The following is a 25,847-nucleotide window of genomic DNA, read 5'->3' as shown; positions in this document are numbered from 1 at the left end:
AAAATGAAAGCACTAATCTAAAAAGATATATGTACCCTATATTTATTGCAGCATTATGTACAGTAGCCAAGATAATGGAAGCAACCCCAGTTTCTATAAGTACATGAATGGGTAAAGAATATATGGAAGACATGTACAATAGAATATTACTCATCCATAAAAAAGAATGAGATTGTGCCTGTTAATGCAGCAACATAGATGAACTAGAGGGTGTTATGCTAAGTAAAATAGGTCAACCAAGAAAGACAAATACTATATGATTTCACTTATATGGGGCATCTAAAAAATCAAAAGAGGAACACCTGGGTGGCTCAGTTGGTTGAGCCGCAGCCTTCGGCTCGGGTCATGATCCCAGCATCCTGGGATCAAGTCCCACATCGGGCTCCTTGCTCGGCGGGGAGCCTGCTTCTCCCTCTGCCTCTGCTGCCACTCTGTCTGCCTGTGCTCTCTCTCTCTGAAAAATAAATAAATAAAATCTTTTAAAAAAATAAAAAATTAATTAAAAAAAAAGAAATGAACAAACAAAAAAGCCAAACTGACACATAAATACAGAGAACAAATTGATGGTTGCCAGAGAGGGGGAGGTAGGAGAATGAACAAAGTGAAGGTGAAGGCGATTAAAAGGTACAGACTTCTAGTTATAATACAAATAAGTCACAGAGCTGGAAAGTTCAGCACAGGGAATATAGTCAGTAAAATAAATATAACTTAATAAAATTTGTTTGAGGAGACCAAATTTGATACAGAATTTAAGAATGTTGATACTTTTTGACAAATTTGCTTGACAAAACAAATCTACCTTAACATTTCCTAAAGATATATAATCCTGAATAAATGAATAGATGAAAATTTGAATAAATGAATGTTACAGTGAAAGAATAATTGAGAATAAATAAACACAGTAGGAGCAACCAACAGTAGTTGCTTCATAATCAGAAGATGATAAAAATATGTGTAGTTCTGATGTCATAATTTGGAGTCACACATACTAAGATACCTTATAAATGTATGTTCAATTGTGTGTATGAAAGAGCTGGAAAAGCAATTCTATTGAACAAAGCAACAAGCAAGTTCATTATCTATGCTCAGAGGAGGGTGGAGAAAAGGAATTTTGTCTCACTTATTATGAAAACTTCTAGTACTAAGATAATACAGCATGCAAGTATTTCATTTGGAGAAATAGTTTCCCAAAATACCAATTTAGCTATATTTATATTAAAGTGATCCTGAAAAATATCTTTCACAAATACAAGATTTTCCAAACGTGAGCACTGTAATCAAAACCTCCATATGGCAATCAAAGTCATGAATAGCTAATATCATAATAGAAAAAATACATATAATCCCTTAACAGAAAAACCATTCAGACATGATCCTTTGCAAACATCACCATCACTTCTACCCACTTCTTTTACAGATTATAAGATGAAAATTTAGAAATGTATATTCAGTTACCTAAACTCACAGTATGGCAGAGCCCAGATAGGAAGTTAAAATTGGGTTCTTATCAGAATGGGTTTTTCATTTTGTTTTGTTTTGTTTTGTTCTGTTGAGAGAGAGCATGTTGGTATGGGGAGGAGAAGAGGGAGATAGAGAAAGAGACTCTCAAGCAGGCTCCATGCCCATCTTGGAGACCAATGTGGGGCTTGACCTCATGACCCTGAAATCATTACCTGAGCCAAAAGCAAGAGTACAAAGCTTAACCGACTGAGCCACCCAGGCCCCCTCAGAATGTTCCTTTAAGAATGTCATGTTGCCTCTTATTCATCAAAACATGATTCAATTGGGAATAGGCAATGCTAACATTATAAAAAATATGTCTAAGTACCTCCTGGGAAATCACAAACTTACTCTTTAGATTTAAAGCCATCCCTGGGGGAGATTTGTAGTTTCCTGTCAAATGCAACAAGTATTTCAGCAGTCAAATTACACCTACCTCACACATTTTCAAAGTTGAAAAATCATGAATCCCAAACAATGACTGACAAGAATGGAGTGTAAAACACACCCAAGACCAATACTGAAACTAGATGTTAAAGAAATAAAAAGCCAGATGACAAAGTATGGATAATAGATGTATAGTAGGCTTTCAATGCAGTGTTTAGAGAGAGATAATTTATATGGGTAAAATGCTCTTTAATGCATTTACAGGGACAGCCAAATTGTTATCTTAAATATCATTGACATCCCATTACCGTACAAATGCAGTATGTTGTACTCTTTTGAAAGAAAAGATGATATTTCAAGCAAATTCAGAACATATCACAAATTTAATCACTTCATAAAATATTTACTTAGCAATATAGCATAAAGAAGGAAGTCTGTTTTGCAAAATAGTATAGTTTATATATTTATCTAAAAAAAAAACCTTTGCTTAGACTTTTTCTGTAACAGAGTTTGAATGCAAAGTAATAAATTCTTAATAAATACTTTATGTCCTCAGAATGTTTTAGCAATGATTTTTGTGTTGTTGGAAGTGGAGAATATGAAATAAATTTTCTTGAATAGATTATTTTGATTGCTTTCTAATCCAGTATACTTTGGTAAATTATTATGGTTGAAATGTGAAAGGAGGAACAAGTTCAAAGGAAATCATAGTACATATTATTTTTAAGGAAGTCATTATTAAATACATATTATCTCCATAACATTTAAATCTAAAGCAATATATTTTACAGAATTTAAAGTGATGAAACAGAAACTTAAACTTTCTAAAATCATCACAGTAAATTGGGATTCTGAATGAACCTTTTCCTAATTCTGATGTGCTAGTATTTTAGAGAGGTGTCAGAGGATCTCTTGGGGCTAGTCTTTTTATGGGAAAGGGTTTTGGGGGTGGTTAATTCTATATGTCAGTGTAGCTAGGCCATAGTACCTGGATACTTAGTCAAAAACTTTTCTTAATGATGCTGCATTTTTTAGATGAGATTAACATTTCAATCAGTAGACTTTGAATAAAGTAGATCACCCTCCATAATGTGGATGGGCCAATCAGTTGAAGGCTTTAAGAGAAAAAAAAACTGACATTACCAAAGAAGAGAGGTTTCTGCCTTTAGTCTGCCTACAACATCAACTATTCCCTGAGTTTCCAACCTGACATCTCTCCCTGCAGTTTGCACTTGCTAGCCTCCACAGTTGTATGAAGAGACCTTTCCTTCCACTGTCCCTTCTTTTTTTTTTTTTTTTTAAGATTTTATTTATTTACTTGAGAGAGAGACAGTGAGAGAGAGCATGAATGAGGAGAAGGTCAGAGAGAGAAGCAGACTCCCCATGGAGCTGGGAGTCCGATGCGGGACTCGATCCCGGGACTCCAGGATCATGATCTGAGCCGAAGGCAGTCGTCCAACCAACTGAGCCACCCAGGCGTCCCGAGTCCCTTCTTATTCTCTGTACACACACACATACACACACATGCAGACACCTCTTAGGTCTCTTTCTCTGGAGAACCCTGACTAATATAGTTCCTTGTATCTTATCAAAGCCTACTAAATGCCTTTCCTCATCACCTGCTTGCTTAAATTTACGTGAGCTAATTATCCACTCACTATTTGGCAAAATTTCAGTTATGCATGACTAATTCTCTGAAAATATGTATTTAAACGATCAGGTACTTCTGACTTTAAGCTCCAAAAGAATTCCATGGGCTGTATATAGTTGATAAAAATTTTAAAAAGAATAGAAACTTTCACCAAACAAAATGCCATTATAAAATTTGACCCATAGCTGATATTATGCTACCATCTATATCTTACTCATTTGAGCGTACAATCGTGTGAATATGAAGTAAAAAAATTAAAGGTAAACCTGAAGTTAGAGAGCAAGTTTAGGTTATATGAGGAAATAAACTTAACTGTCAACACAAATTAATTTTCACTTTGAGTTTGGCTACAGTATTGCTGGCATGCCATATTGGTTTTACCACTCTTGCAGCTTTGTCTGTCTTCCATCAAAGCCACCTTGTAAACAAAGTAGAATCAGTAACTAGACTCAGTATTTTCTATTTAAGATCAAGTCCTCTTGTATTGAAAGTTTTCTGCCTTATTGCTAAGACCGATCCCTTTTTTGTGCCTAGTTGTTACTCTAGATAGTGGACATTTCTTTCCTTCCTCCCTTCCTCCCTCCCTTCCTTCCTTCTTCCTAATTTTTCTTTTCACTTCTCCCTTTCTGATAGCAAACTGATTCCATTTTAAAAAACTGTGCCACTAGGTACAGTGCTGGTAACTCAGTAAATTCCAATACCATGTCCTCAAAGATTCTAACAAAATCTTCTTTGGAGACTTCTCATGTGTTCAGTCAATCGGTAGGCCTTAGACCTAACTTTAGCCAAATGATTTCTGTCAGTACTTGAGTCGTGAGCTGAATCACATAGAAAATAAGAAATCATTGGAGACCATTCACTTCTATGGTGGTATCATGAAAGTGGTGGTGTTCCTATCCTATCATGTTTCTCTATCTATTCTGTTTCCTATCTTAATTCTGTATCTATTTCTCTTTCCTTTCCATCAGTTCAGTGAGATAACACAACTCTTGAATAGATTATTCATTTGATTAGTTTATCGTGGACTTTAAATTCACTAGAAAGCCAACGAAACTGGTTTTATTATTCAATAATAAATGCCACCTGCAACTGTATTGTTCCTACTCTCCTTTCCCATTGGACAGTAGGTTCCTTAAGAATATCTTAATCAGATTCTGTAACTTTTGAGAAAATTTCAACTAGACTGTAAATGGCATTGAATATTCAGTTCTATTCACCTTTAAAATTTTACTTTCAAATGTGATTCAAAAATGTTCTCTTCCTTGCCCCAGTGCAGGCTGGAGCTGTGGACTTGACTCTTTGAAATGGATGACATGAAGTGTCATGTGGCTTTCTCTTTAGAGGTGTGATATGAGGTGTGACAGCTTTTCTCCTGTTGTCTAGGAACCAGCTCCTTTTTTATTGGTGAAAGAGAGGAGGAACATAGGGAGGCATAGGTCTCCTAACTTTACCCCATGGTAGTTGGTTTGTTGAGTTCTCCACGAACTCAGTCTGGTTCTTGTCTGACATTTATATTTACTCTTCATATGGAGAGATCAATGCATGTATTGTGCTTGGGCTCCTTAAAGTAATTTTCAGATTCACCCTGATGGCCTCCAAGACTGAAGATCCCTCTAGGAGATCATCTATTCCTTTTTTGTCCTTTCACTAGCACTATACCCCAAAACCTCCACTGGACTGAGCATCATGTATATATATATTTTTTTAACCCAGCAACCATTCAGTCAGTCCAATGGCTTCTGACCCTCCACTAACATCTAAACTCTTTCAATCATGTCCCTGGTAACTACCACAGAATTCTTCCATATGCCTTAAATATTGGAAAGATTGTTTGCTGGTTAACTCCTCCTTCCCATGTACATGGCATTGTTATTATGATGGCTAATATTATGTATCAACTTGACTGAGCATGGGGCACCCAAATTAAATAATATTTCAGGTGTGTCTGCATTAGTATTTCAGACGAGATTAGCATTTGGATTAGTGAACTCAGTAAAGCAGATTGACCTGCTCAGTATTGATATCCATCATCCAATCCTAAGGGCCTGAATCAAACAGAAAAGCAACAGAAGGAGGAATTCATTCTCTACCTGACTATTAATCTGGGACATCAAGCTTCTTCTCCCCTGAGACCATTGATCCTCCAGTTCTAGAAAATATGCTACTTGTTTTCCTGGGTCTTCAGCTTAAAGTAGCAGATGTGAGATTTCTCAGCTTCCATAATTGTCTGAGACAACATCTTATAATAAATCATATATGTATCTATCTTATATTGGTTCTGTTTCTCTGGAGAAGTCTGATTAATACAACCATGATACCTTTAAATTATCTGTCACATGGAATTGGGCATAAAACTCTGTTCACCTATATTTAAACTTTAGGAGACACATATTAAGAACATCTGTTCTCCAAAATGCTGATGGTAGGCTGAAGATGACAAAGAGATTCTTAGATTCCAAGAATGCTTTTATAGGATTGTCCATAGCATACTCAGTTTGGGGGGCAAGAGAAACCCAACAGTTGTGCAACTCATTACATAGGTAGACAGATAGTGAGATGTCCATGTGCAAAGCCAACAGTAATCTCCAACAGTGTTTGTACTGGTGCTCACCTTATATGGCTCTAGGTGTTAATATGCCCTCTTGAGAAGAGAGAATACCTTTTCAACAGAAACTCTTCACTCCTCTCAAAATTATCTATGCATTTTCCTTTCAACTCATATTGACTGGGATGTAGGAAACCAACACATAGAAAAATGTAGAGTATCTGTAATTAGTTATCTGGCCAAAATGGGATAGAAAGCAGAGAAATTCCTATTCATATTCTAGGTGGTTTGAGTGAAATGAACAGACGAAACTTCTAATTAAACTTGTTTTTGACTCTTTGTGCACCCATTAAGTTTAAGAATCTAGATAGAGGGATTGGATAATTTCTACCATTGAAAATATGAAATGTGTGAGATATTCCAAGACAGTAGGATAGGGATGTTGCTGTCGGTGACATTAAATATGTTAAAAACTGAACATGGTCAAATTTCTAGATTTTCACATCAAAGCGAAGAGTGCACTTTAGGAAGTTTTCTACATTAAGAAATTTTATTTTAGGGATGCCTGGGTGGCTCAGTTGGTTGGACAACTGCCTTCAGCCCAGGTCATGATCCTGGAGTCCCGGGATCGAGTCCCACATCGGGCTCCCAGCTCCATGTCTCCCTCTGACCTTCTTCTCGCTCATGCTCTCTCTCACTGTCTCTCTCTCAAATAAATAAATAAAAATATTTTTTAAAAAATTTATTTTGTGTAACTGTAAGGTTTCATGTACCTTCCAGATTGCTGGGGGGAGAAAATCCAGGGACCGATTCTTGAGATAGCTGAATATTAATCACAGTAGAATTTACAGGTTTGCCTTATATGCAATGATTGGAAAAGAGAATGAGCCCAACAATTTGGGAATATATGAGAGGATTTAGAGTATTCATGGCAGGCTAATGCCCTACCACACACTAAAACATCTATTATTCTTCCCTTACCTGAGGAAGAACTGTTTCCTTCCCTTGCTTAAGAATTGTATTGTTTCTTTCTTGGAGAGGCATTACTTGATGAAGGTTTCTTATGGAAGGGAACAAATTATTCATTTTCCAGTCATATTTGCTGACAAACTCACATGGAATACCTTAAAACTGTGTAATGAAACTGATGTAGTCACAGCAAGAAAGTTCAGTTACTGACTGAAAATAAGAGTTTCATACCCCCACTGAGGAGTTATCTCTGAGAGATCACTGACAATCTCTGGATATAACCTGCAGTAAACTGTTTTAGCATACTTGTAAAAGTAGTTTAGAAAATCCTTCTCTTTTCACGTATGCAAGAGCCCACTAGTTTGATTGTGTACTGATAAGAGGAACTATTCCTCAGGATACTGCAGATGGGTGAAAGGCACCATTTTTGCATGTTTGGAGGACAATTCTGAATGCAGCAGCTGTAGAGACAATTTTCAAATGAAACTGAAAACTTCACAATTGTGATAGGAGCAGCATTTAAGTTTGGCTTTCTAATGATCTAGGAAGCTCCATGTAGGCCTATTTCTTTAGATCATCCAACAATTCTGTGAGCTATTTCTTGGCGGTGTTTTGTGCCTTTTTTTGTAAACAAACTAGAAAAGAGTCTCCACAAGTGAACCCTGTATAGAGGGTCACTAAATAAGTAACCTTCTATAAGTAGCCCTCTCCAACACAGGGTTGCTTTAACAGATTAATCATAATTGGATCTATCTTCATCCTACGATATGATACTATGTAAAAACAGAGGCATATGGTTGGGAAAATAAGGAACTGAAGAATTGAGGAAAATCAAATATTATCCCAAAGTGGAAAATGGATATAAGTGAGAGAGGAAAACGAATGATATTTCCCACTTTTTCTGGAATACTAGAGTGCAATATTATATGAAAATGCCCATACTTATAGTTCAGAATCCCTTAGTTAGAGAAATATATTTCTCAGAGGTGTTAAGAACAGTTTCAATAAATAGGGAAGGAAAGGGGGGATTGTAAATGGAGATCTAGTCTTTAGGAAATACTCAGCAGATCTCACTCATGGAAAGTTGATGTGAACTTTGAAAAATATGGTTTTAGAAGAAGAAATATCAATAAACAATGCTTCAGAATATTTTAAATAGGCATCCTTTCATGGTATTTGCTGCTTCCAACTTTGCAACCAGGGCTATCCTTTTTTTTTTTTTTTTTAAACCTCTGTTTAATTCCTATCCATAACTAGACAACCTTCTGTTTTTTAAAAATGATGAAAGTTTTCACTTTCTTTTATTTTACAGATGTATGAAATAATGTAGATTTTTCCCAGTTTCTTTTTTTTTCTCAGTTTAATTTATAACTTGCTTTTATAGTCTGACTGTATAGAGGCCTACTCAGATATAGTTAAATATATATAAACTTCAAGATAAGCTTCTTTGATGACAAGAGGCCCTTGGTGATCTCTGCTAACATAATTGAAAGAGAGTAGTTTTGGCATAGTTATACAAAAGTAATAGTTTTATATATATGCAAACCTTAGCAAGTTACAATTTTCTCTAAGTTTTATTTTCTAAATATATACAATGATGAAAATTTTCCGATCTTCAAAGTTGCCCATAGGGAAAAAATTCACGGAATTATTTAAAAAATGTAAAACACTATAAAATGTAAAATACACACACACACACACACATGCATGCATACATACACACATATAGTGGGTGGATAGGCAGGGGGGTGTGAGTGGATACATGTACGTATGGGTGTGGGTATGTGTGTGTATAAAATCAAGGTGAAGGCATCAATGGAAATTCCTTTGGCCTTGTTGGGAGTGTTGGCAAGCAAAGGAATGAGACGGAATTGTCACTAGAACTCAGAGTAGGCTCCGGGTCCTAAAAAGAAGAAGCCAACAAAGTTGACAATTTATTTTTCATTTTATTGTGACAGAGAGCCCTAAAACAAGATTGTGAATGCAAATTGCTTTGATCCTTCTGATAGATATAGAAAAGAACACATATACCAAATCAAAAGCCACATACCATGTACCTGAGGCTGTGGCAATTTGATTTAGAAAATATTTCCAGCACACTAAATACTATCAGAACTACTACCTGGTTAAACTTATGGTATTCTGTGGTCATCTGCCATGATCTTACCCATTTTTGCAGGAGCTAGATTGCTAAAATAAATGGGGATATATGATGGATTCCATTATCCTTTCATTATTTATGTTTTTGATGGCACTAATTTTATCATTTCCCTTAGAATATAACATCATTTCTTACTTCTCTTTTCAAGAGGAGAACAGTTTTGGGAGATTCTGTTGGCCTTTCCTACTAAAATGGCCTTTATACCATATAGTGAGGGACAAATGTGAGGGATCTGCCCACTGTGTAGTATTTCCATTTCCATTATACATTTGAGAATTAGGAATATAACTACTTGGAGAATTTGGTAGACCCCAGTGAGATGGACCTAGGCCAGTAGTTCAATGTAGTGAGTTGGTAGATTTCCTTTGTATTTAGTAGACCAGTTAAACCATGTCCATTTGCTTGAGTCGGCAGATCCATTTTCTACAGTTTTATATAATAGTTTGGCAATTCTATTTTATTTTATATGGGCCATTATTTTTCAAAGATTCTAAAAATTATCTCAAAATTCATGTTAGAACCATATCCCTTGGACTGGTCAGGAGAGAGTACCCACATATCAACAAAGTCATCTTTACCCAACTTTATACTCTATCCCCCTAGATCCAGTATCCTGAGGAACCACCACCAGTAACCCTCTCCTTATACTTGACAGTCTACATTAGCTACTATAACTATAGTAGCTACCATAATTCCTTTAATATATACTCCTTATATTCCTTTAGCAGAGCCGACACTCCTGCAATTGAATCATGCTAAGGTTTAACACTTATGTGTCTGATGACCACAGAGAGGGATTAGAGGCAGATCCAGAGGAAAGCAAGCATTATCTTTTAGGGTACCTGACACGTTTGGTGTTTCTACATAGTATTCATAGAAGGGAAGATCTCCACCTTCCAACAAGGTGGAGTAGGTTCCTCCTACAGGCCTCAGGAGTTAGGGAGATCCTGTGTTCAAGTTTCTTCAATGTATTTATTCAGGTATCTGCATTTCACATGTTAGAGTTCAGCTCCTCTCATATTACAAACATTAATTTACCATTGGAGCTCTTCCAGGGATAATATTCCAGCTTTTTATTACAACCTAATAATTAAGTCCTGGGGTCAGATTTCTACTCTGTCTGCGATTCAGCTCTTGGAGATAAATGTCTCTTTAAATACCTCCATGTGTACTATCTGATACATTTTGCTTTAATCCATAGTTAATCATTCTGAGTCTGTTATTTTCTTTCTTCAAGTCATTAATTCTACTAATCCACAGGAGCCCAATTTCATAAACTTTCTAATTATCCCCATGACTCTTAATACCACAAAGATTACACAATCAGTATATCTCTGTCCAACACATCTCACCAAGTTTACCAGTATATCTCTGTCCAGCACATCTCACCAAGTTTACCACAGTTGAAATTCTCAGTAATGACACTTATATAGCTCCACTTTTCACTAGTGATGGGACATAACTTTCAGTCAACTTCAGAATTCCATCCTTACCACTTACTTCTTAGGACCTTCCCTGGTACTAATGATCTTAGATTGGATTCTCTAGAAGCAAGCATTAGATAGGGATTCACATGCATATGATTTATTAAAGGAATATTCTTCAAAAAAACCCACAAATAAGTGAAAGATATCTTTTTTTGAAAAGTAAGGATGGGGTCATAGGTAACATCTGAACTTTTCTTGACACATACAAGATGCCATGTAGCATAAATCACAGTACAGAATTTTTCCTCTTTGAGGAAAATGAGCACAAATTTTTATCACATTTTTCAATGATAACTTGGGGAGCACCAAAAGTGAAGACGCTGTTATTGGCTGAGAGCTAATAGCATAATTGGCTAGAGAGAGAAGTAAATATGAGAAATTAACAGCAAATACTCATAACATCTGAATTATGAAAGATCAAGTCTGGCAAAGGGAAACTGAACAAGGCACCAACAGGGTCTTGCACTGGCACATAGTAAATACTCAAAGCTAATTGAAATAAAAATTTTATTCACCAACATCTATTAATTATAGATGATTTATATCATCACATTATAATTATAATTTTATCAGAGTCACTTGAGGAATTTTTCAAAATGTGCATACCAAAAAACTATCAGAATCGCTTTGAGGATCAGGGTGGATAACATACATGTATTTTGAAAATAATTCCCTGCTCTTATTAGTGTACACCTGCACACATACACACACACACACACACACACACACACACACACACAAGCCAGTTAAGATCATTAAGAAGTTCTTCAGAATTTGACTCCTGACTACTGTTTTCATTTTAGTCTGGGACAGTTTCTCCATTTGACTTTATTTCCATCAGTGTATTTCCCGAAATGTATAAACCATTTTACTTCTCATACATTTGCAAATAGTCTTTATTTCTTCTTTAACCCCTGCTGCCCCCCCCCCACAACACACACTTTCTTGTCTTCTCTTGGCCTCCTTAAAAGTATGTACTTTTGTCAGATTCTATTTATGTGCCACTATTATGAGGTTGTCATTTATAATTTAACTTACTACTCCATCCTCAGGGCTCTTACAGTTGTATTTACATTGAAATCATTCCATTATATTTAAATGTTTATTCTAAAATGTTTAATTAGATGATGAGATCATTGAAAGGATAGTCTACGTTTTGTTTTATGAGGGATATTTTCATTGGGTATAGAAATCTTGGTTGATAGTTACTGTAGCACCTTGAAGATAACATTCCAGAGTAATCTGCTTTTGTTGTTTCTATGTCAGCTGTCCATCCTATCATTGTCCCTTTCTAAGTATCCTCCTTTCCCTTTTCCTCTGTGTTTATGCAATTTATTTTTTTAATCTTTTGTTTTTCAGAGGTTTCACTATGATTTTTTTTATATTTATCCTGCTTTTTATTTGTCCTGCTTAAGGTGTTTTTATTTGTCCTGCTTAAGATTCTGTGGTGTATGTTTTTCATGACTTGTGACCTTTTAATTCATTAATTATTGTTTCAGCTATGTCTTATCTCCTCCTAAATATACCCATTCTTAATTTGGGTCATTATTTTGTTAATTTTAGGTTTTGAATTTTTTTAGGGTATCTTTTTAAGATAAATTTAATAAGATATAGTTTATACAATATAATTCATTGTAAAATATACAGCTCTCTGATTTTTAATATATTTACAGACTTGTGCAACTAGAATCACAATCAAAATTAGAAAATTTTTATCACCACAAAAAGATATCAGGTATGCACTGACTCTTCATTTTACCCTCTTTCACCCAGTCCTAGGCAGCCACTAATCTTTTTTATGTCTCTGCAGATTGCTTTCTCTGGACATTTCATATAAATAGAATCATGTAATAAGTAGTCTTTGGTGACTATTCAGTTAGCATAATATTTTCAAGATTCATTCATGTTGTAACATATCAGTATTTCATTCTTTTTCATTGCTGTATAATATTCTATTGTGTGGCTATACAGCTTTTTCTTATCCATGCATCAGTTGATGGATTATTTGGGTTGTTCCCATCACTGGGTATTGTGATTAATGTTGCTCTGACCATTTGTGTACAAGTTTTTGTTTGGACATAGTATTAATTTCTTTTGAATATATAGTTAGGAGTAGAATTGCGAGATTATATGGTAATTGTTTGTTTGTTTCTTTTTTTTTTTAGGAATTGACAGACCATTTTCCAACATGAGTGGACCATTTTATAGTACTACCAGCAGTGTATGAAGTTCCAGTTTCTTCACATTCTTGTTAATACTTGTTACCATCTGAAATTTTTCATTATAGTCATACTAGTATGTGTGAAGTGGTATCTCACTGAGGTTTTGATTTTCATTTCCTTAATGGATAATAATATTTTGCATATTTTCATTTGTATTATTTTATGTCTTCTTTGGAGTATCTTCAGATTCTTTGTCCATTTTTCAGTCAAGGTTTTTGTCTTCTTAATACGGAGTTTTAAGTGTTCTTCATATATTCTGGATTCTTTTCAATTTATCCATGGTGTCCTCTAAAGCACAAAAATGTTTCATTTTGATGAAGTCCAAGTTATCTGTTTTTTCTTTCTTTTTTCATGTTACTTATGCATTCAGTTTCATACTTGAGAGTTCTCCTTTATATTTGTTTTTTAACATTTTTGTTACAGTGTATCCAGGTGCTGGTCAACCGGTTTAGACTACTTGGATTTCTTTTTAGCTTCTTTGGGTTATAGATACATATTTTTCATTAAATTTGGGAAGTTTTCAGCCAATAAATTAGTTCTTTAATGTATTTCTTCTTTCTCTCTCTTCTGTCCTTCATACTTCACTATGTATATGTTGGTGTGCTTAATCATGCCTCACATTTTGTTGGGGATTTGTTCTATTTTCTTCATTTTCTTTTCTGATCTGAAGAATGCTTAATCTCTATCAATCTATCTTCAAGTTTGCTTGTTCTTTCTTTTCTGATTCAAATATGTGGGGACCTCTAATAGATTTTGCATTTTAGATATTCAGATTTTCAAAACCAGAATTTCTGTTAGTTATTTTTTAATAACAGTTATCTGTCAGTATTCTTTATTTGATAAGCTATTGTTTTATGCTTTTACTTCTTTAAGTATGATTTTCTTTGGTTATATGAGCATATTTATAATATCTGCTTTGAAATCTTTGTCTTACATTTGGATTCCATCAAAGACAGTTCTATGGCCTGCTCTTTTTTCCCCTCATGTAAGGATTACACATTACTATTTCTTTACATATTTTCTTTTTGAAAACTGGATATTTTAGATACTATATTATAGCAACTGACCTGCCTTGCCCCCCATCATCCAGGTCTTTTTGTCGTTGTTTATTTATTGAGTGACTTAGGTAGACTACTGTAGTCTATTTCACTTACAGTAATAGCTCAATATGATGTATTCTTTCCTATGATGTAATATTTGAAAGGCACAGCCTTGGGGGTGTACACAATCTCCCTATGGAGACAGAACATTTACCAAGCTTCTCTTTGACTCTCTCTTTGTATGATTTCTCCATATAGCTCTCTGATTCTGTTGGTATTATACTGAGCTGTTAGACCCCACTACTACTGATTACTCTATGGTTTTCAATAATATCCTGGGGCATAAATCACTCCTAAGTTTATTTTAACTAAATGCAGGCCCCTTTTCAAGGGTCATCTTTTCAGCAAGTCTCTGAGACTTGTTCTGATCCCATGAGAGCTCATTTTAGCTTTCTTCTCCCCAGAGGTTTCTTTAGATGAACCATAGTTTAGCCATTTTTTTTCATGAAGCTGCCGTTTACTTCTTAATTGCTTGACACCAAAACCTCCATTGTTTTCAAGAACACCCTTATGTTTGGACTTTAGGGTGTTGTTTTACAAATAAAATCTGTCCCCTTAGGGAGAACTATGAAGTACTTTCTTCTTATGCCTTACTTCCCACTCCTGAGAAAAATTTTGTGCCATTTCTCCAGAGTTTACTCTCTCAAGTAAGCCTGATTTATGAGCCAGATGCTGAGAAAACAGTACCCTTTGGTCTTCCCATTTTGTGCTTTCATTTCAAGATGTTAGAGTAAGAGTGGAGTATTTGAATCTTGCTGTACCAAAGTTAGAGATTCTATCCTATGAATGAGAGATAGATAAAGGAAGGAAATACCATAGCTCTTGTCATTCTTGCCTGGAATAGATCTTCTACAACATGGACTTTGGTAGGATGAGAATGCTAGCAAACTGACCCTTTCTAGGAAGATTCTATAAAACTACAACTGAAAGCTGGGGAATACAGAGCCCTGTGTTCTTGATTGTGCTCTCCCAGATTAGAGTTTCTGTCAGAGGTGAGAATCGGGGGAAGGGAATAGGTTGTGGTTCAATTGCCATAGACTCACTGTTCTTAATAAGATATAGTAGATTTTATTAAGTAATTATTTCTTCATTTGCTATATGCCTTCAAAAGTTTCCAGAGACTTTAAATGATATTTTCTCTTTTAATTATTATCAGTTATGATTCCACTGAGGTCTAATACCACCATTCCCCATCCAGAAGTCTACACTCCAGAATTCCTCTAATTATCTGCAAAAATTGAAAATTTATCTCATTATTTTTTGAATATATTATGGACATATATTTTGAATTATGTGTCTGAAGTACATTATTTGAATGTTGTTCTATCCTTGAATAATTTTTAGCCTTTCATGTGATTATTCTTAAGGGCTATTTTTAGTGTTGTTTTAGATTTACAAAAAATTGAGGGAGGTGGGACAGAGATTTCCCATATTTCCCCTACCTCCACACATTCATACCTTCCACATTATGAATATCACTCACCAAAATGGTACTCTTTTTTTTGCTTTCTTTTCTTTTATTTTTTCTTTCCTTTCCCTCCATCTCTCTCTCTCTCTTTCCTCCTTTTTTTCTTTCTTTCACTAATGACAAACCTACACTGATACTTCATAATCACCCAAAGTCCATAATTTACCTTATACTTCATTCTTGCTCTTGTGCATTCTATGAAAAAAAATACAGTGATATAGAAACATCATTATAATATACAGAGTATTTTCATTGACCAAAAATCCTCTCTGTCCTGCCTATTCATGCCCTCCCCTCTGCCCCAAACCTTCCTGGCAACCACTCATCTCTTACTTTCTTTATAGTTTCTCTTTTCCAGGATGGAATATAGTTGGAATCCTACAATATATAGCTTTCAAGATTGGTTTATTTCAGTTAGTAATATGCATTTAATGTTCCTCTATGTCTTTTCGTAGCTTGATAGGTCATTTCTTTTTAGTGCTGAATAATATTTTATTATCTGACTATACAACAGCTTATTCATCCATTCACTTACTGAAAGACATCTTGGTTGTGTCTGCATTTGGGAAGTTATGAATAAAGTTGCTATAAACATCCACATACATGTTTTTGTGTGGACCTAAATTTTCAACTCCTTTCAGTAAATAATACAGCGTATGTTTTCTGGATCATATGGTACAGCAACATAAAAAAAAAAAACTTCCAGATTACCTTCCAAGTGGCTTTTTGCATTTCTACCAGCAATGTATGAGCATTTCTGTTGCTCCATATAGTCAACAGGATTTGGTGTTCTCCATGTTCCAGATATTGGCCATTATAATAGGCATGCAGTGGTATATCATTTTTGTTTTAATTTGCATTTCCCTGATGAAAGATGATATGGAGCATCTTTTCATATGCTTATTTGCTATTCATTTTGACCTAATATCTATGAAAGATATAAGGTCCATACTACATTTATCATTTTACATACAGATGTTCTTTTGTTCCAGCACTCTTTGTTGAAGAGATTATTTTAGTTTCATTATATTGCCTTTGCTCCTTTGTAAAGATTAGTTGACTATATTTATGGGGATCTATTTCTAGATCTTCTACTCCATTCAGTATTCTATTTATCCTTTTGCCAATTCCACATTGTCTTGATTACTGCATGTTTCTAGTAAGAGTTCAAGTTGTGTAGCATCAAACCTAAACTTTGTTATTCAATGTTGTGTTAGATATTCTAGACTTTTTTCCTTTCCATATAGACTTTGGAATAGTTTGTCAATACACAAAAAATTATTGGCTGGGAGTTTGATTGGGACTGCATTGAATCTATAGATAAAATTAGGAAGAGATGACATCTTGACAATATTGAATCTGTCTATCCATGGACATGGAATATCTCTCTCCATCTATTTAGTTCTTGGATTTCATTCATCAAAGTTTTATAATTTCCTTCACATATATATCTTATTCATATTTAGTTAAATTTGTACCTAAGTAGTTCAGTTTTAGGATGCTGTAGTATATATATATATTTTTTAAGATTTTATTTATTTCTTTGAACAGATAGAGATCATAAGTAGGCAGAGAGGCAGGCAGAGGGAGAGGAGGAAGCAGGCTCCCTGCCGAGCAGAGAGCCCAATATGGGGCTCAATTCCAGGACTGTGGGATCATGACCTGAGCTGAAGGCAGAGGCTTCAACCCACTGAGCCACCCAGCACCCCAGTATATTATATTTTAAATTTCAAATTCTACTTGTTTATTATGAAATAATTAACAAAATAGAAACAAAAATAGAAAACAATTAACTTCGTATATTAATCGTTTATCCTGAATCCTTTTTATAATCACTCATTAGTTCTAAGGGTTTTTTTGTTGAGTCTTTTAGATTTTCTTTTTTTTTTTTTTTTAAGATTTTTATTTATTTATTTGACAGACAGAGATCACAACTAGGCAGGGAGGCAGGCAGAGAGAGGAGGAAGGAGGCTCCCTGCTGATCAGAGAGCCCGATGCGGGGCTTGATCCCAGGACTCTGGGATCATGACCTGAGCCGAAGGCAGAGGTTTTAACCCACTGAGCCATACAGATGCCCCAACTCTTTTAGATTTTCTATATCAACAATTATATCATCTATAAACAAAGAGAGTTTTCTGTCCTTCTCCCCATTCTGTATGCCTTTTACTTCCTTCTCTTACCTTATTGTATCACTAAGGAATTTCAGTATGATGTTGAAAAGGAGTGGTGAGAGGGGACATCCTTGCCTTGTACCTTAATGGAAAAACTTTGAGTTTGTCACCATTAAGTAAGATGTCAACTGTAGGGTTTTTGTGGATAGTCTTTATGAATTTGAAAAGTTCCCCTATATTCCTACTTTATTAACAGCTTTTATCATAAATTGGTATTGAACTCTATTAAATTATTTTTCTGCATCTATTGATATGATAATGTATTTTTTTTATTTTTTAACTCCTTAATATAATGGATTACATCAATTGGTTATTTTAAAAAATATTTATTTGAGAGAGAGAGAGCATGTGAGCAGGGGAAGGGCAAATTTCAAGCAGACTGAGTGTGGAGCCAAATGAAAGGCTCAGTCTCACAACCCTGAAGTCACGACCTGAGCCAAAATCAAGAGTTGGATGCTTAACCGACTGAGCCACTCAGGTGTCCCTGATTTTTTTTTTTTAATATTTATTTACTTATTTTAGAGAAAGAGCACGAATGCAGGGAGGAGAAGAGAGAGAGAATCTTCAAACAGACTCCCCACCAAGCACAGAGCTGGATGTGGGATTTAATCCTGGGACCATTAAGATCATGACCTGAGCTGAAATCAAGAGACTGAGCCATCCAGATGCCCCTATATTAATTGATTTTTAAATATTAGTCAGCCTTGCATATTTAGGACAAGTCTTACTTGGTTGTATCATATAAGAATGTGTATTCTGTATAAAGAATCATGTCATCTGCAAAGAGAGAGAGTTTGATTTCTTCATTACCAATTTGGATACTTTTTATTTCTCTTTGTTGTCTGATTGCTATTGCTAGGACTTCTAATACTATGTTGAACAAGAGTGGTGAAAGTGGGCATCCTTGTCGTGTTCCTGATCTCAACGGGAAGACTGCAAGCTTTTTCCCATTGAGGATGATATTTGCTGTGGGTCTTTCATAGATAGATTTGATGAAGTTCAGGAATGTTCCCTCAATCCCTATACTTTGAAGCGTTTTAATCAGGAACAGATGCTGGATTTTGTAAAATGCTTTTTCTGCATCAGTTGTGAGGACCATTGTAGTTCTTCTCTCTTCTCTTATTAATTTGTTCTATCACATTGATTGATTTGCGAATGTTGAACCATCCTTGTAGCCCAGCAATGAATCCCACCTGGTCATGGTGGATAATCTTTTTAATGTGCTGTTGGATCCTGTTTCCTAGGATCTTATTGAGAATCTTAGCATCCATATTCATCAGTGATATTGGTCTGAAATTCTCCTTTTTGGTAGGGTCTTTGCCTGGTTTGGGGATCAAGGTAATGCTGGCTTCATAGAAAGAGTCTGGAAGCTTTCCTTCTGCTTCTATTTTTTGAAACAGCTTCAGGAGAATAGGTGTTATTTCTTCTTTGAAAGTTTGGTAGAATTCCCCAGGGAATCCATCAGGTCCTGGGCTCTTGTTTTTTGGGAGGTTTTTGATCACTGCTTCAATCTCATTACTAGATATTGGTCTATTCAGGTTGTCAATTTCTTCCTGGTTCAATTGTGGGAGTTTATAGTTTTCCAGAATGCATCCATTTCATCTAGGTTGCTTAGCTTATTGGCATATAACTGTTGATAATAATTTCTGATGATTGTTTCTACTTCCTTGGTGTTCGTTGCAATCTCTCCCTTTTTATTCATGATTTTATTAATTTGAGCTTTCTCTCTTTTTTTTTGGATTAGTGTGGCCAATGGTTTATCCATCTTATTGATTCTTTCAAAAAACCAGCTTATAGTTTCATTGATATGTTCTACTGTATCTCTGGTTTCTACCTCATTGATCTCAGCTCTAATATTGATTATTTCCCTTCTTATGTGTGGAGTTGGTTTGATTTGCTGTTGATTCTCCATTTCTTTAAGGTGTAGAGACAGCTGGTGTGTTCTGGATTTTTCAGGTTTTCTGAGGGAGGCTTGGATGGCTATGTATTTCCCCCTTAGGACCGCCTTTGCTGTATCCCATAGGTTTTGGACTGAAGTGTCTTCATTCTCATTGGTTTCCATGAATTGTTTCAGTTCTTCTTTGATCTCCTGGTTGATCCAAGCATTCTCAAGCAAGGTGGTCTTTAGCTTCCAGGTGTTTGAGTTCCTTCTGAACATTTCCTTGTGACTGAGCTCCAGTTTCAAAGCATTGTGATCTGAGAATGTGCAGGGAATAATCTCAGTCTTTTGGTATCAGTTGAGTCCTGATTTGTGACCCAGTATGTGGTCTGTTCTGGAGAAGGTTCCATGTGCACTTGAGAAGAATGAGTATTCTGTTGTTTTAGCGTGGAATGTTCTGTATATATCTATGAGGTCCATCTGGTCCAATGTGTCATTCAATGCTCTTGTTTCTTTATTGATTTTCTGCTTTGATGATCTGTCTATTTCAGAGAAAGGTGTGTTAAGATCGCCTACGATTAGTGTATTCATATCAATATGACTCCTTATCTTGATTAACAGTTTTCTTATGTAATTGACTGCTCCCATATTGGGGGCATAGATATTTACAATTATTAGATCATCTTGGTGGATAGTCCCTTTAAGAATGATGTAGTGTCCTTCTGTATCTCTGACTACAGTCTTTAGTTTAAAATCTAATTTGTCTGATATGAGAATCGCTACCCCGGCCTTCTTTTGAGGCCCATTGGCATGAAAGATGCTTCTCCATCCCTTCATTTTCCGTCTGGGTATATCTTTAGGTTCAAAATGGGTCTCTTGTAGACAACATATGGAAGGGTCCTGTCGTTTTATCCAATCTGCAACCCTGTGCCGTTTTATGGGCGCTACCTCCAAACTACTAGAACTCAAACAACAATTCAGCAACGTGACAGGATACAAAGTCAATGTACAGAAATCAGTGGCTTTCTTATACACTAACAATGAAAATACAGAAAAGGAAATTAGAGAATCGATTCCATTTACTATAACACCAAGAATCACAAGATACCTGGGAATAAACCTAACCAAAGAGGTAAAGGATCTGAACTCGAGGAACTACAGAACACTCATGAAAGAAATTGAAGAAGACATAAAAAGATGGAAGACCATTCCATGCTCTTGGATCGGAAGAATAAACATTGTTAAAATGTCTATACTGCCTAGAGCAATCTATACTTTCAATGCCATTCCGTTCAAAATTCCACCAGTATTCCTTAAAGAGATGGAGCAAATAATCCAAAAATTTGTATGGAATCAGAAGAGACCCCGAATTGCTAAGGAAATGTTGAAAAACAAAAATAAAACGGGGGGCATCACATTACCTGATTTCAAGCTTTACTACAAAGCTGTGGTCACCAAGACAGCATGGTACTGGCATAAAAACAGACACATAGACCAGTGGAACAGAGTAGAGAGCCCAGATATGGACCCTCAACCCTATGGTCAAATAATCTTTGACAAAACAGGAAAAAATATGCAGTGGAAAAAAAAAACAGTCTCTTCAAAAAATGGTGCTGGGAAAACTGGGCAGCTATATTTAGAAGAATGAAACTCGACCATTCTCTTACACCATACACAAAGATACACTCAAAGTGGATAAAATACCTCAATGTGAGACAGGAATCCATCAGAATCCTAGAGGAGAACATAGGCAGTAACCTCTTCAATATCAGCCACAGCAACTTCAAGATGTGTCTCCAAAGGCAAAGGAAACAAAAGCGAAAATAAACTTTTGGGACTTCATTAAAATCAAAAGCTTCTGCACAGCAAAGGAAACAGTCAACAAAACAAAGAGGCAACCCACGGAATGGGAGAAGATATTTACAAATGACAGTACAGACAAAAGGTTGATATCCAGGATGTATAAAGAACTCCTCAAACTCAACACACACAAAATAGACAATCATATCAAAAAATGGGCAGAAGATATGAACAGACACTTCTCCAATGAAGACATACAAATGGCTATCAGACACATGAAAAAATGTTCATCATCACTAGCCCTCAGGGAGATTCAAATTGAAACCACATTGAGATATCACCTTAACACCACTTAGGATGGCCAAAATTAGCAAGACAGGAAACAACATGTGTTGGAGAGGATGTGGAGAAAGGGGAACCCTCTTCCACTGTTGGTGGGAATGCAAGTTGGTGCAGCCTCTTTGGAGAACAGTGTGGAGATTCCTCAAGAAATTAAAAATAGAACTTCCCTATAACCCTGCCATTGCACTACTGGGTATTTACCCCAAAGATACAGATGTAGTGAAAAGAAGGGCCATCTGTACCCCAATGTTTATAGCAGCAATGGCCACGGTCGCCAAACTATGGAAAGAACCAAGATGCCCTTCAACGGACGAATGGATAAGGAAGATATGGTGCATATACACCATGGAGTATTATGCCTCCATCAGAAAGGACGAATACCCAACTTTTGTAGCAACATGGACGGGACTGGAGGAGATTATGCTAAGTGAAATAAGTCAAGCACAGAGAGTCAATTTTCATATGGTTTCACTTATTTGTGGAGCATAATAAATAGCATGGAGGACATGGGGAGATAGAGAGGAGAAGGGAGTTGGGGGAAATTGGAAGGGGTGGTGAACCATGAGAGACTATGGACTCTGAAAAACAATCTGAGGTTTTTGAAGGGGTGGGGGATGGGAGGTAGGGGTACCAGGTGGTGGGTATTATAGAGGGCATGGATTGTATGGAGCACTGGGTGTGGTGCAAAAATAATGAATACTGTTATGCTGAAAATAAATAAAAAGTAAATTTAAAAAAAGAAATGAAAGAAAAAAATGTGTATTCTGCCTGTGTTGGACAAAGTAGTTTAGATATCAATTATATTCAGTTGATAGTGTTTTTGAATTCAGTTATATTGAAATAACTTTATATGATGACCCATGACAACTATACTTATCATGGCGAGTATATTATAAAGTATATAATTGTGAAATCACTATGTTGTACACTTGAAACTAATATAATATTGTGTGTTGCCTATATCTCAATAAAAAGTAGGCAAAGAGAATTAAGATGTATAAATATAGAGTTATAAAATAAATGAGTTATAGGGATCAAAAGTACAGCATAAAGAATATAATCGATAATATTGTAATAACTTTGTGTGATGACAGGTGGTAATTTTACTTATTGTGGTGAGTACTGTGTAATATATAGACTTGTCCAATAACTATTTTCTACACCTGAAACTAATATAACATCCTTTGTCAACTATACTTAAATAAAAAGCTTATAATAAATACAAAACGTTTTAAATAAATAAATATGTGAAACCTGCTTATAGAAAGAGACTTAGAAAAATAAAGGTTTGGGGCACCTGGGTGGCACAGCTGGTTAAGCATCTGGCTCTTGATTTCACCTCAGGTCATGGTCTCAGAGTCCTGGGATCAAGCCCTGCATCCAGCTCCATGTTCAGTGGGGCTTCTGCTTGAGGATTATCTCCCTCTCACACACTCATTCTCTCACTCTCTCTCTCTAAAATAAACAAATCTTTTAAAAATTTTTGCTTGAATTTTTGCCTTCACTTATTCTTTCATTAGTCTTTCTTTCATTATGTAGCTCTATGTTTCTGACCTATATTTTTCTTTTCTTCTTTAAAAACTTCTTTTTTAAAAAGATTTTATTTATTTATTTGACAAATAGAGATAAAGTAGGCAGAGAGGCAGGCAGAGAGAGAGAGAGAGAGAGGAGGAAACGGGCTCCCCGCTGAGCAGAGAGCGTGATGTGGGGCTTCTTCTTAACATTTTTTGCAAGGCAGATCTGCTGGCAATGAATTCCTTAATTTTTGTCTTTCTAGAAAAAGATCTTTATTTTTCCTTCACTTTGAAACATAACTTTTGAGGACATAAAATTCTAGGTTGGTGTTTTTTTCCAGCAACACTAAATATTTCATTCCACTCTGTTCTTGCTTTCATGGTTTCTGAGAACTCTGATGTAATTCTTATCTATGCTATAGGTAAGGTATTTTCTCCCCATGACTTTTTTTTAGGATTTTTCTGTTTCTGATTTTCTGTAGCTTGAAGATGATATTCCTTAGTTATTTTGGCATTTATCCTGGCTAGTGTTCTCTGAGCTTCCTGAATTTGTGATTTGGTGTCTGAAATTAATTTGGGGAAAATATCAGTTATAATGTATTGAATATTTCTTCTGTTTCTTTTTCTTTTTTCTTCCTAGTATTACTATTATATGTATATACCTTTTGTAGTTGGCCCACAGTCTGGATATTTTATTCTGGTTTCTTCAATGTCTGTTATCTTTGTCTTTTAATTTTTGAAAATTCTATTGATACATCTTTTGCTCAGAGGTTGTTTCATCACCCATGTTAAATCTGTCAATAAGCCCATCAAAACCATTCTTCAGCGGTACCTGGGTGGCTTAGTCAGTTAGGTGGCTGTCTTCAGCTCGGGTCATGATCTGAGGGTCCTGGAATGAGACTTGATAGTTCTCAAAGATATCTTACCACTTTATGCTTAGCAGGGAGTCTGCTTCTCCCTCTCCTATGTTCTTGCTCTCACTCTCTCTCTTGTTCTCTCTCAAGTAAATAAATAAAATATTTAAAACAAACAAACAATTCTTCATTGCTGTTACAATGTTTTTGATCTTTAGCTTTTCTTTTTTAATTGTTTCTTAGGATTTCCATATACCTGCTTACATTGGATATCTATTCTTGAATGCTATCTTCTTTATCCATTGAAACCTTCAACATATTATTCATAGTTGTTTTCAACTTGTAGTCTGATAATTCCTGCATGTCTGGTTTCTGATGCTTGCTCCATGTCTTCAAATTGTGTTTTTTGCCCTTTTGGTATGCCCTGTAGCTTTGGTTTTGTTTGTTTTGTTTTGTCTTTTTCTTGATAGCTGGACATAATATACTGATAAAGAAGAACTGCCATAAAGACGCTGTTAGTAATGTGGTTATCAATTATCAGGGGAGGGGAAATATTCTATGGTTGTGTCAGTTTTTTATTTAGCCTATGCCTCTGGACTATAAACTTTGTAAGTATTTCTTTGTTTTTTCTCTCTCCTATTAGGTGAAGCAAGAAGGCTAAAGTCAGTTGGACTTGGGGTTTCCCCTTCCTAGATCAGTTAGGCTCTGATAATACCCCAGCAGGTTAAGTTGTAGTTAACTAGTTTCCATTGAGCATAGATCTTGTTAAGAAGAACTGAGTGCTGGGGCACCTGGGTGGCTCAATGGGTTAAAGCCTCTGCCTTCAGCTCAGGTCATGATTCCGGGGTCCTGGGATCAAGACCTGCATCAGGCTCTCTGCTCAGAGGGGAGCCTGCTTCCTTCCCTCTCTCTGCCTGCCTCTCTGCCTAACGTGTGATCTCTGCCTGTGAAATAAATAAAATCTTTTAATTTAAAAAAAAAAAAGAAAAAGAAGAAGAAAAACTGAGTCCTCTAATGGATTTCAGAAGGGTTCCTTTTCTCTCTCCCTGCCCAAAGTCCAAGTAGATTTATCTGATATTGACTGTGGGAATCTGACTGAACTCCTAGAAGTGTAGCTCACAATATTCTGGGGACCTCCTATGACTGTGTTCCGCTGGATTTTTTTACTTGTAGGATTCTCCAAGTTGGGCCTTCAGCAATTTGTTAATTACAATTCATGTTTTCCCACCACGGTGCTGGTTTCCTCAGTGGTTTCTGCTCCCGAGTCTCTGCTCCAGTAAGTTATGACTCCCAGTATTTGCTTTTGTGAGCAGCAGTTTGCCCTGCATCCTCCCAATTCTTTTTTCTGTCTGTTCAGTTTTTTGCTTGTTGTTAGAACTGAGTGACAACTTCCAAACTTGGAGCACTAGAAACTGGAATTCGATTCATGTTCAATTCTTCATTTGCTTGGTGCTTTTGGCTCAGTGTCAAATATATATAAGTTATATAAATATTTAATTGGCTTCTGTTTATATTACAGTATTACATGCCTTATTTATTTATTTATTTATTTATTTATTTATTTATTTATTTATTTCAAATAAATGGGACGATGTTTTCTCCTTTCAGAAGGGTTCTGTATTCTCCGTACTTGAGCAAATAGAGACTAGCAATCTAGGATCACTTCATTCCAATTTCCAAAACTAAGTCATTTTGAAGTATACTTCATTTCCTGAAAATGCTTGTATCTATTATGTTTAGCCTTACTCTTAACTCCTGGTCTTCCAATTTGAGGCATCTGTCAAAATTTCTATTCAG

Source organism: Mustela nigripes, chromosome 6 (assembly GCF_022355385.1).
Source record: "Mustela nigripes isolate SB6536 chromosome 6, MUSNIG.SB6536, whole genome shotgun sequence".
In the NCBI taxonomy this organism is placed as follows: domain Eukaryota; kingdom Metazoa; phylum Chordata; class Mammalia; order Carnivora; family Mustelidae; genus Mustela; species Mustela nigripes.
Note: the sequence above shows the minus strand (reverse complement) of the source record.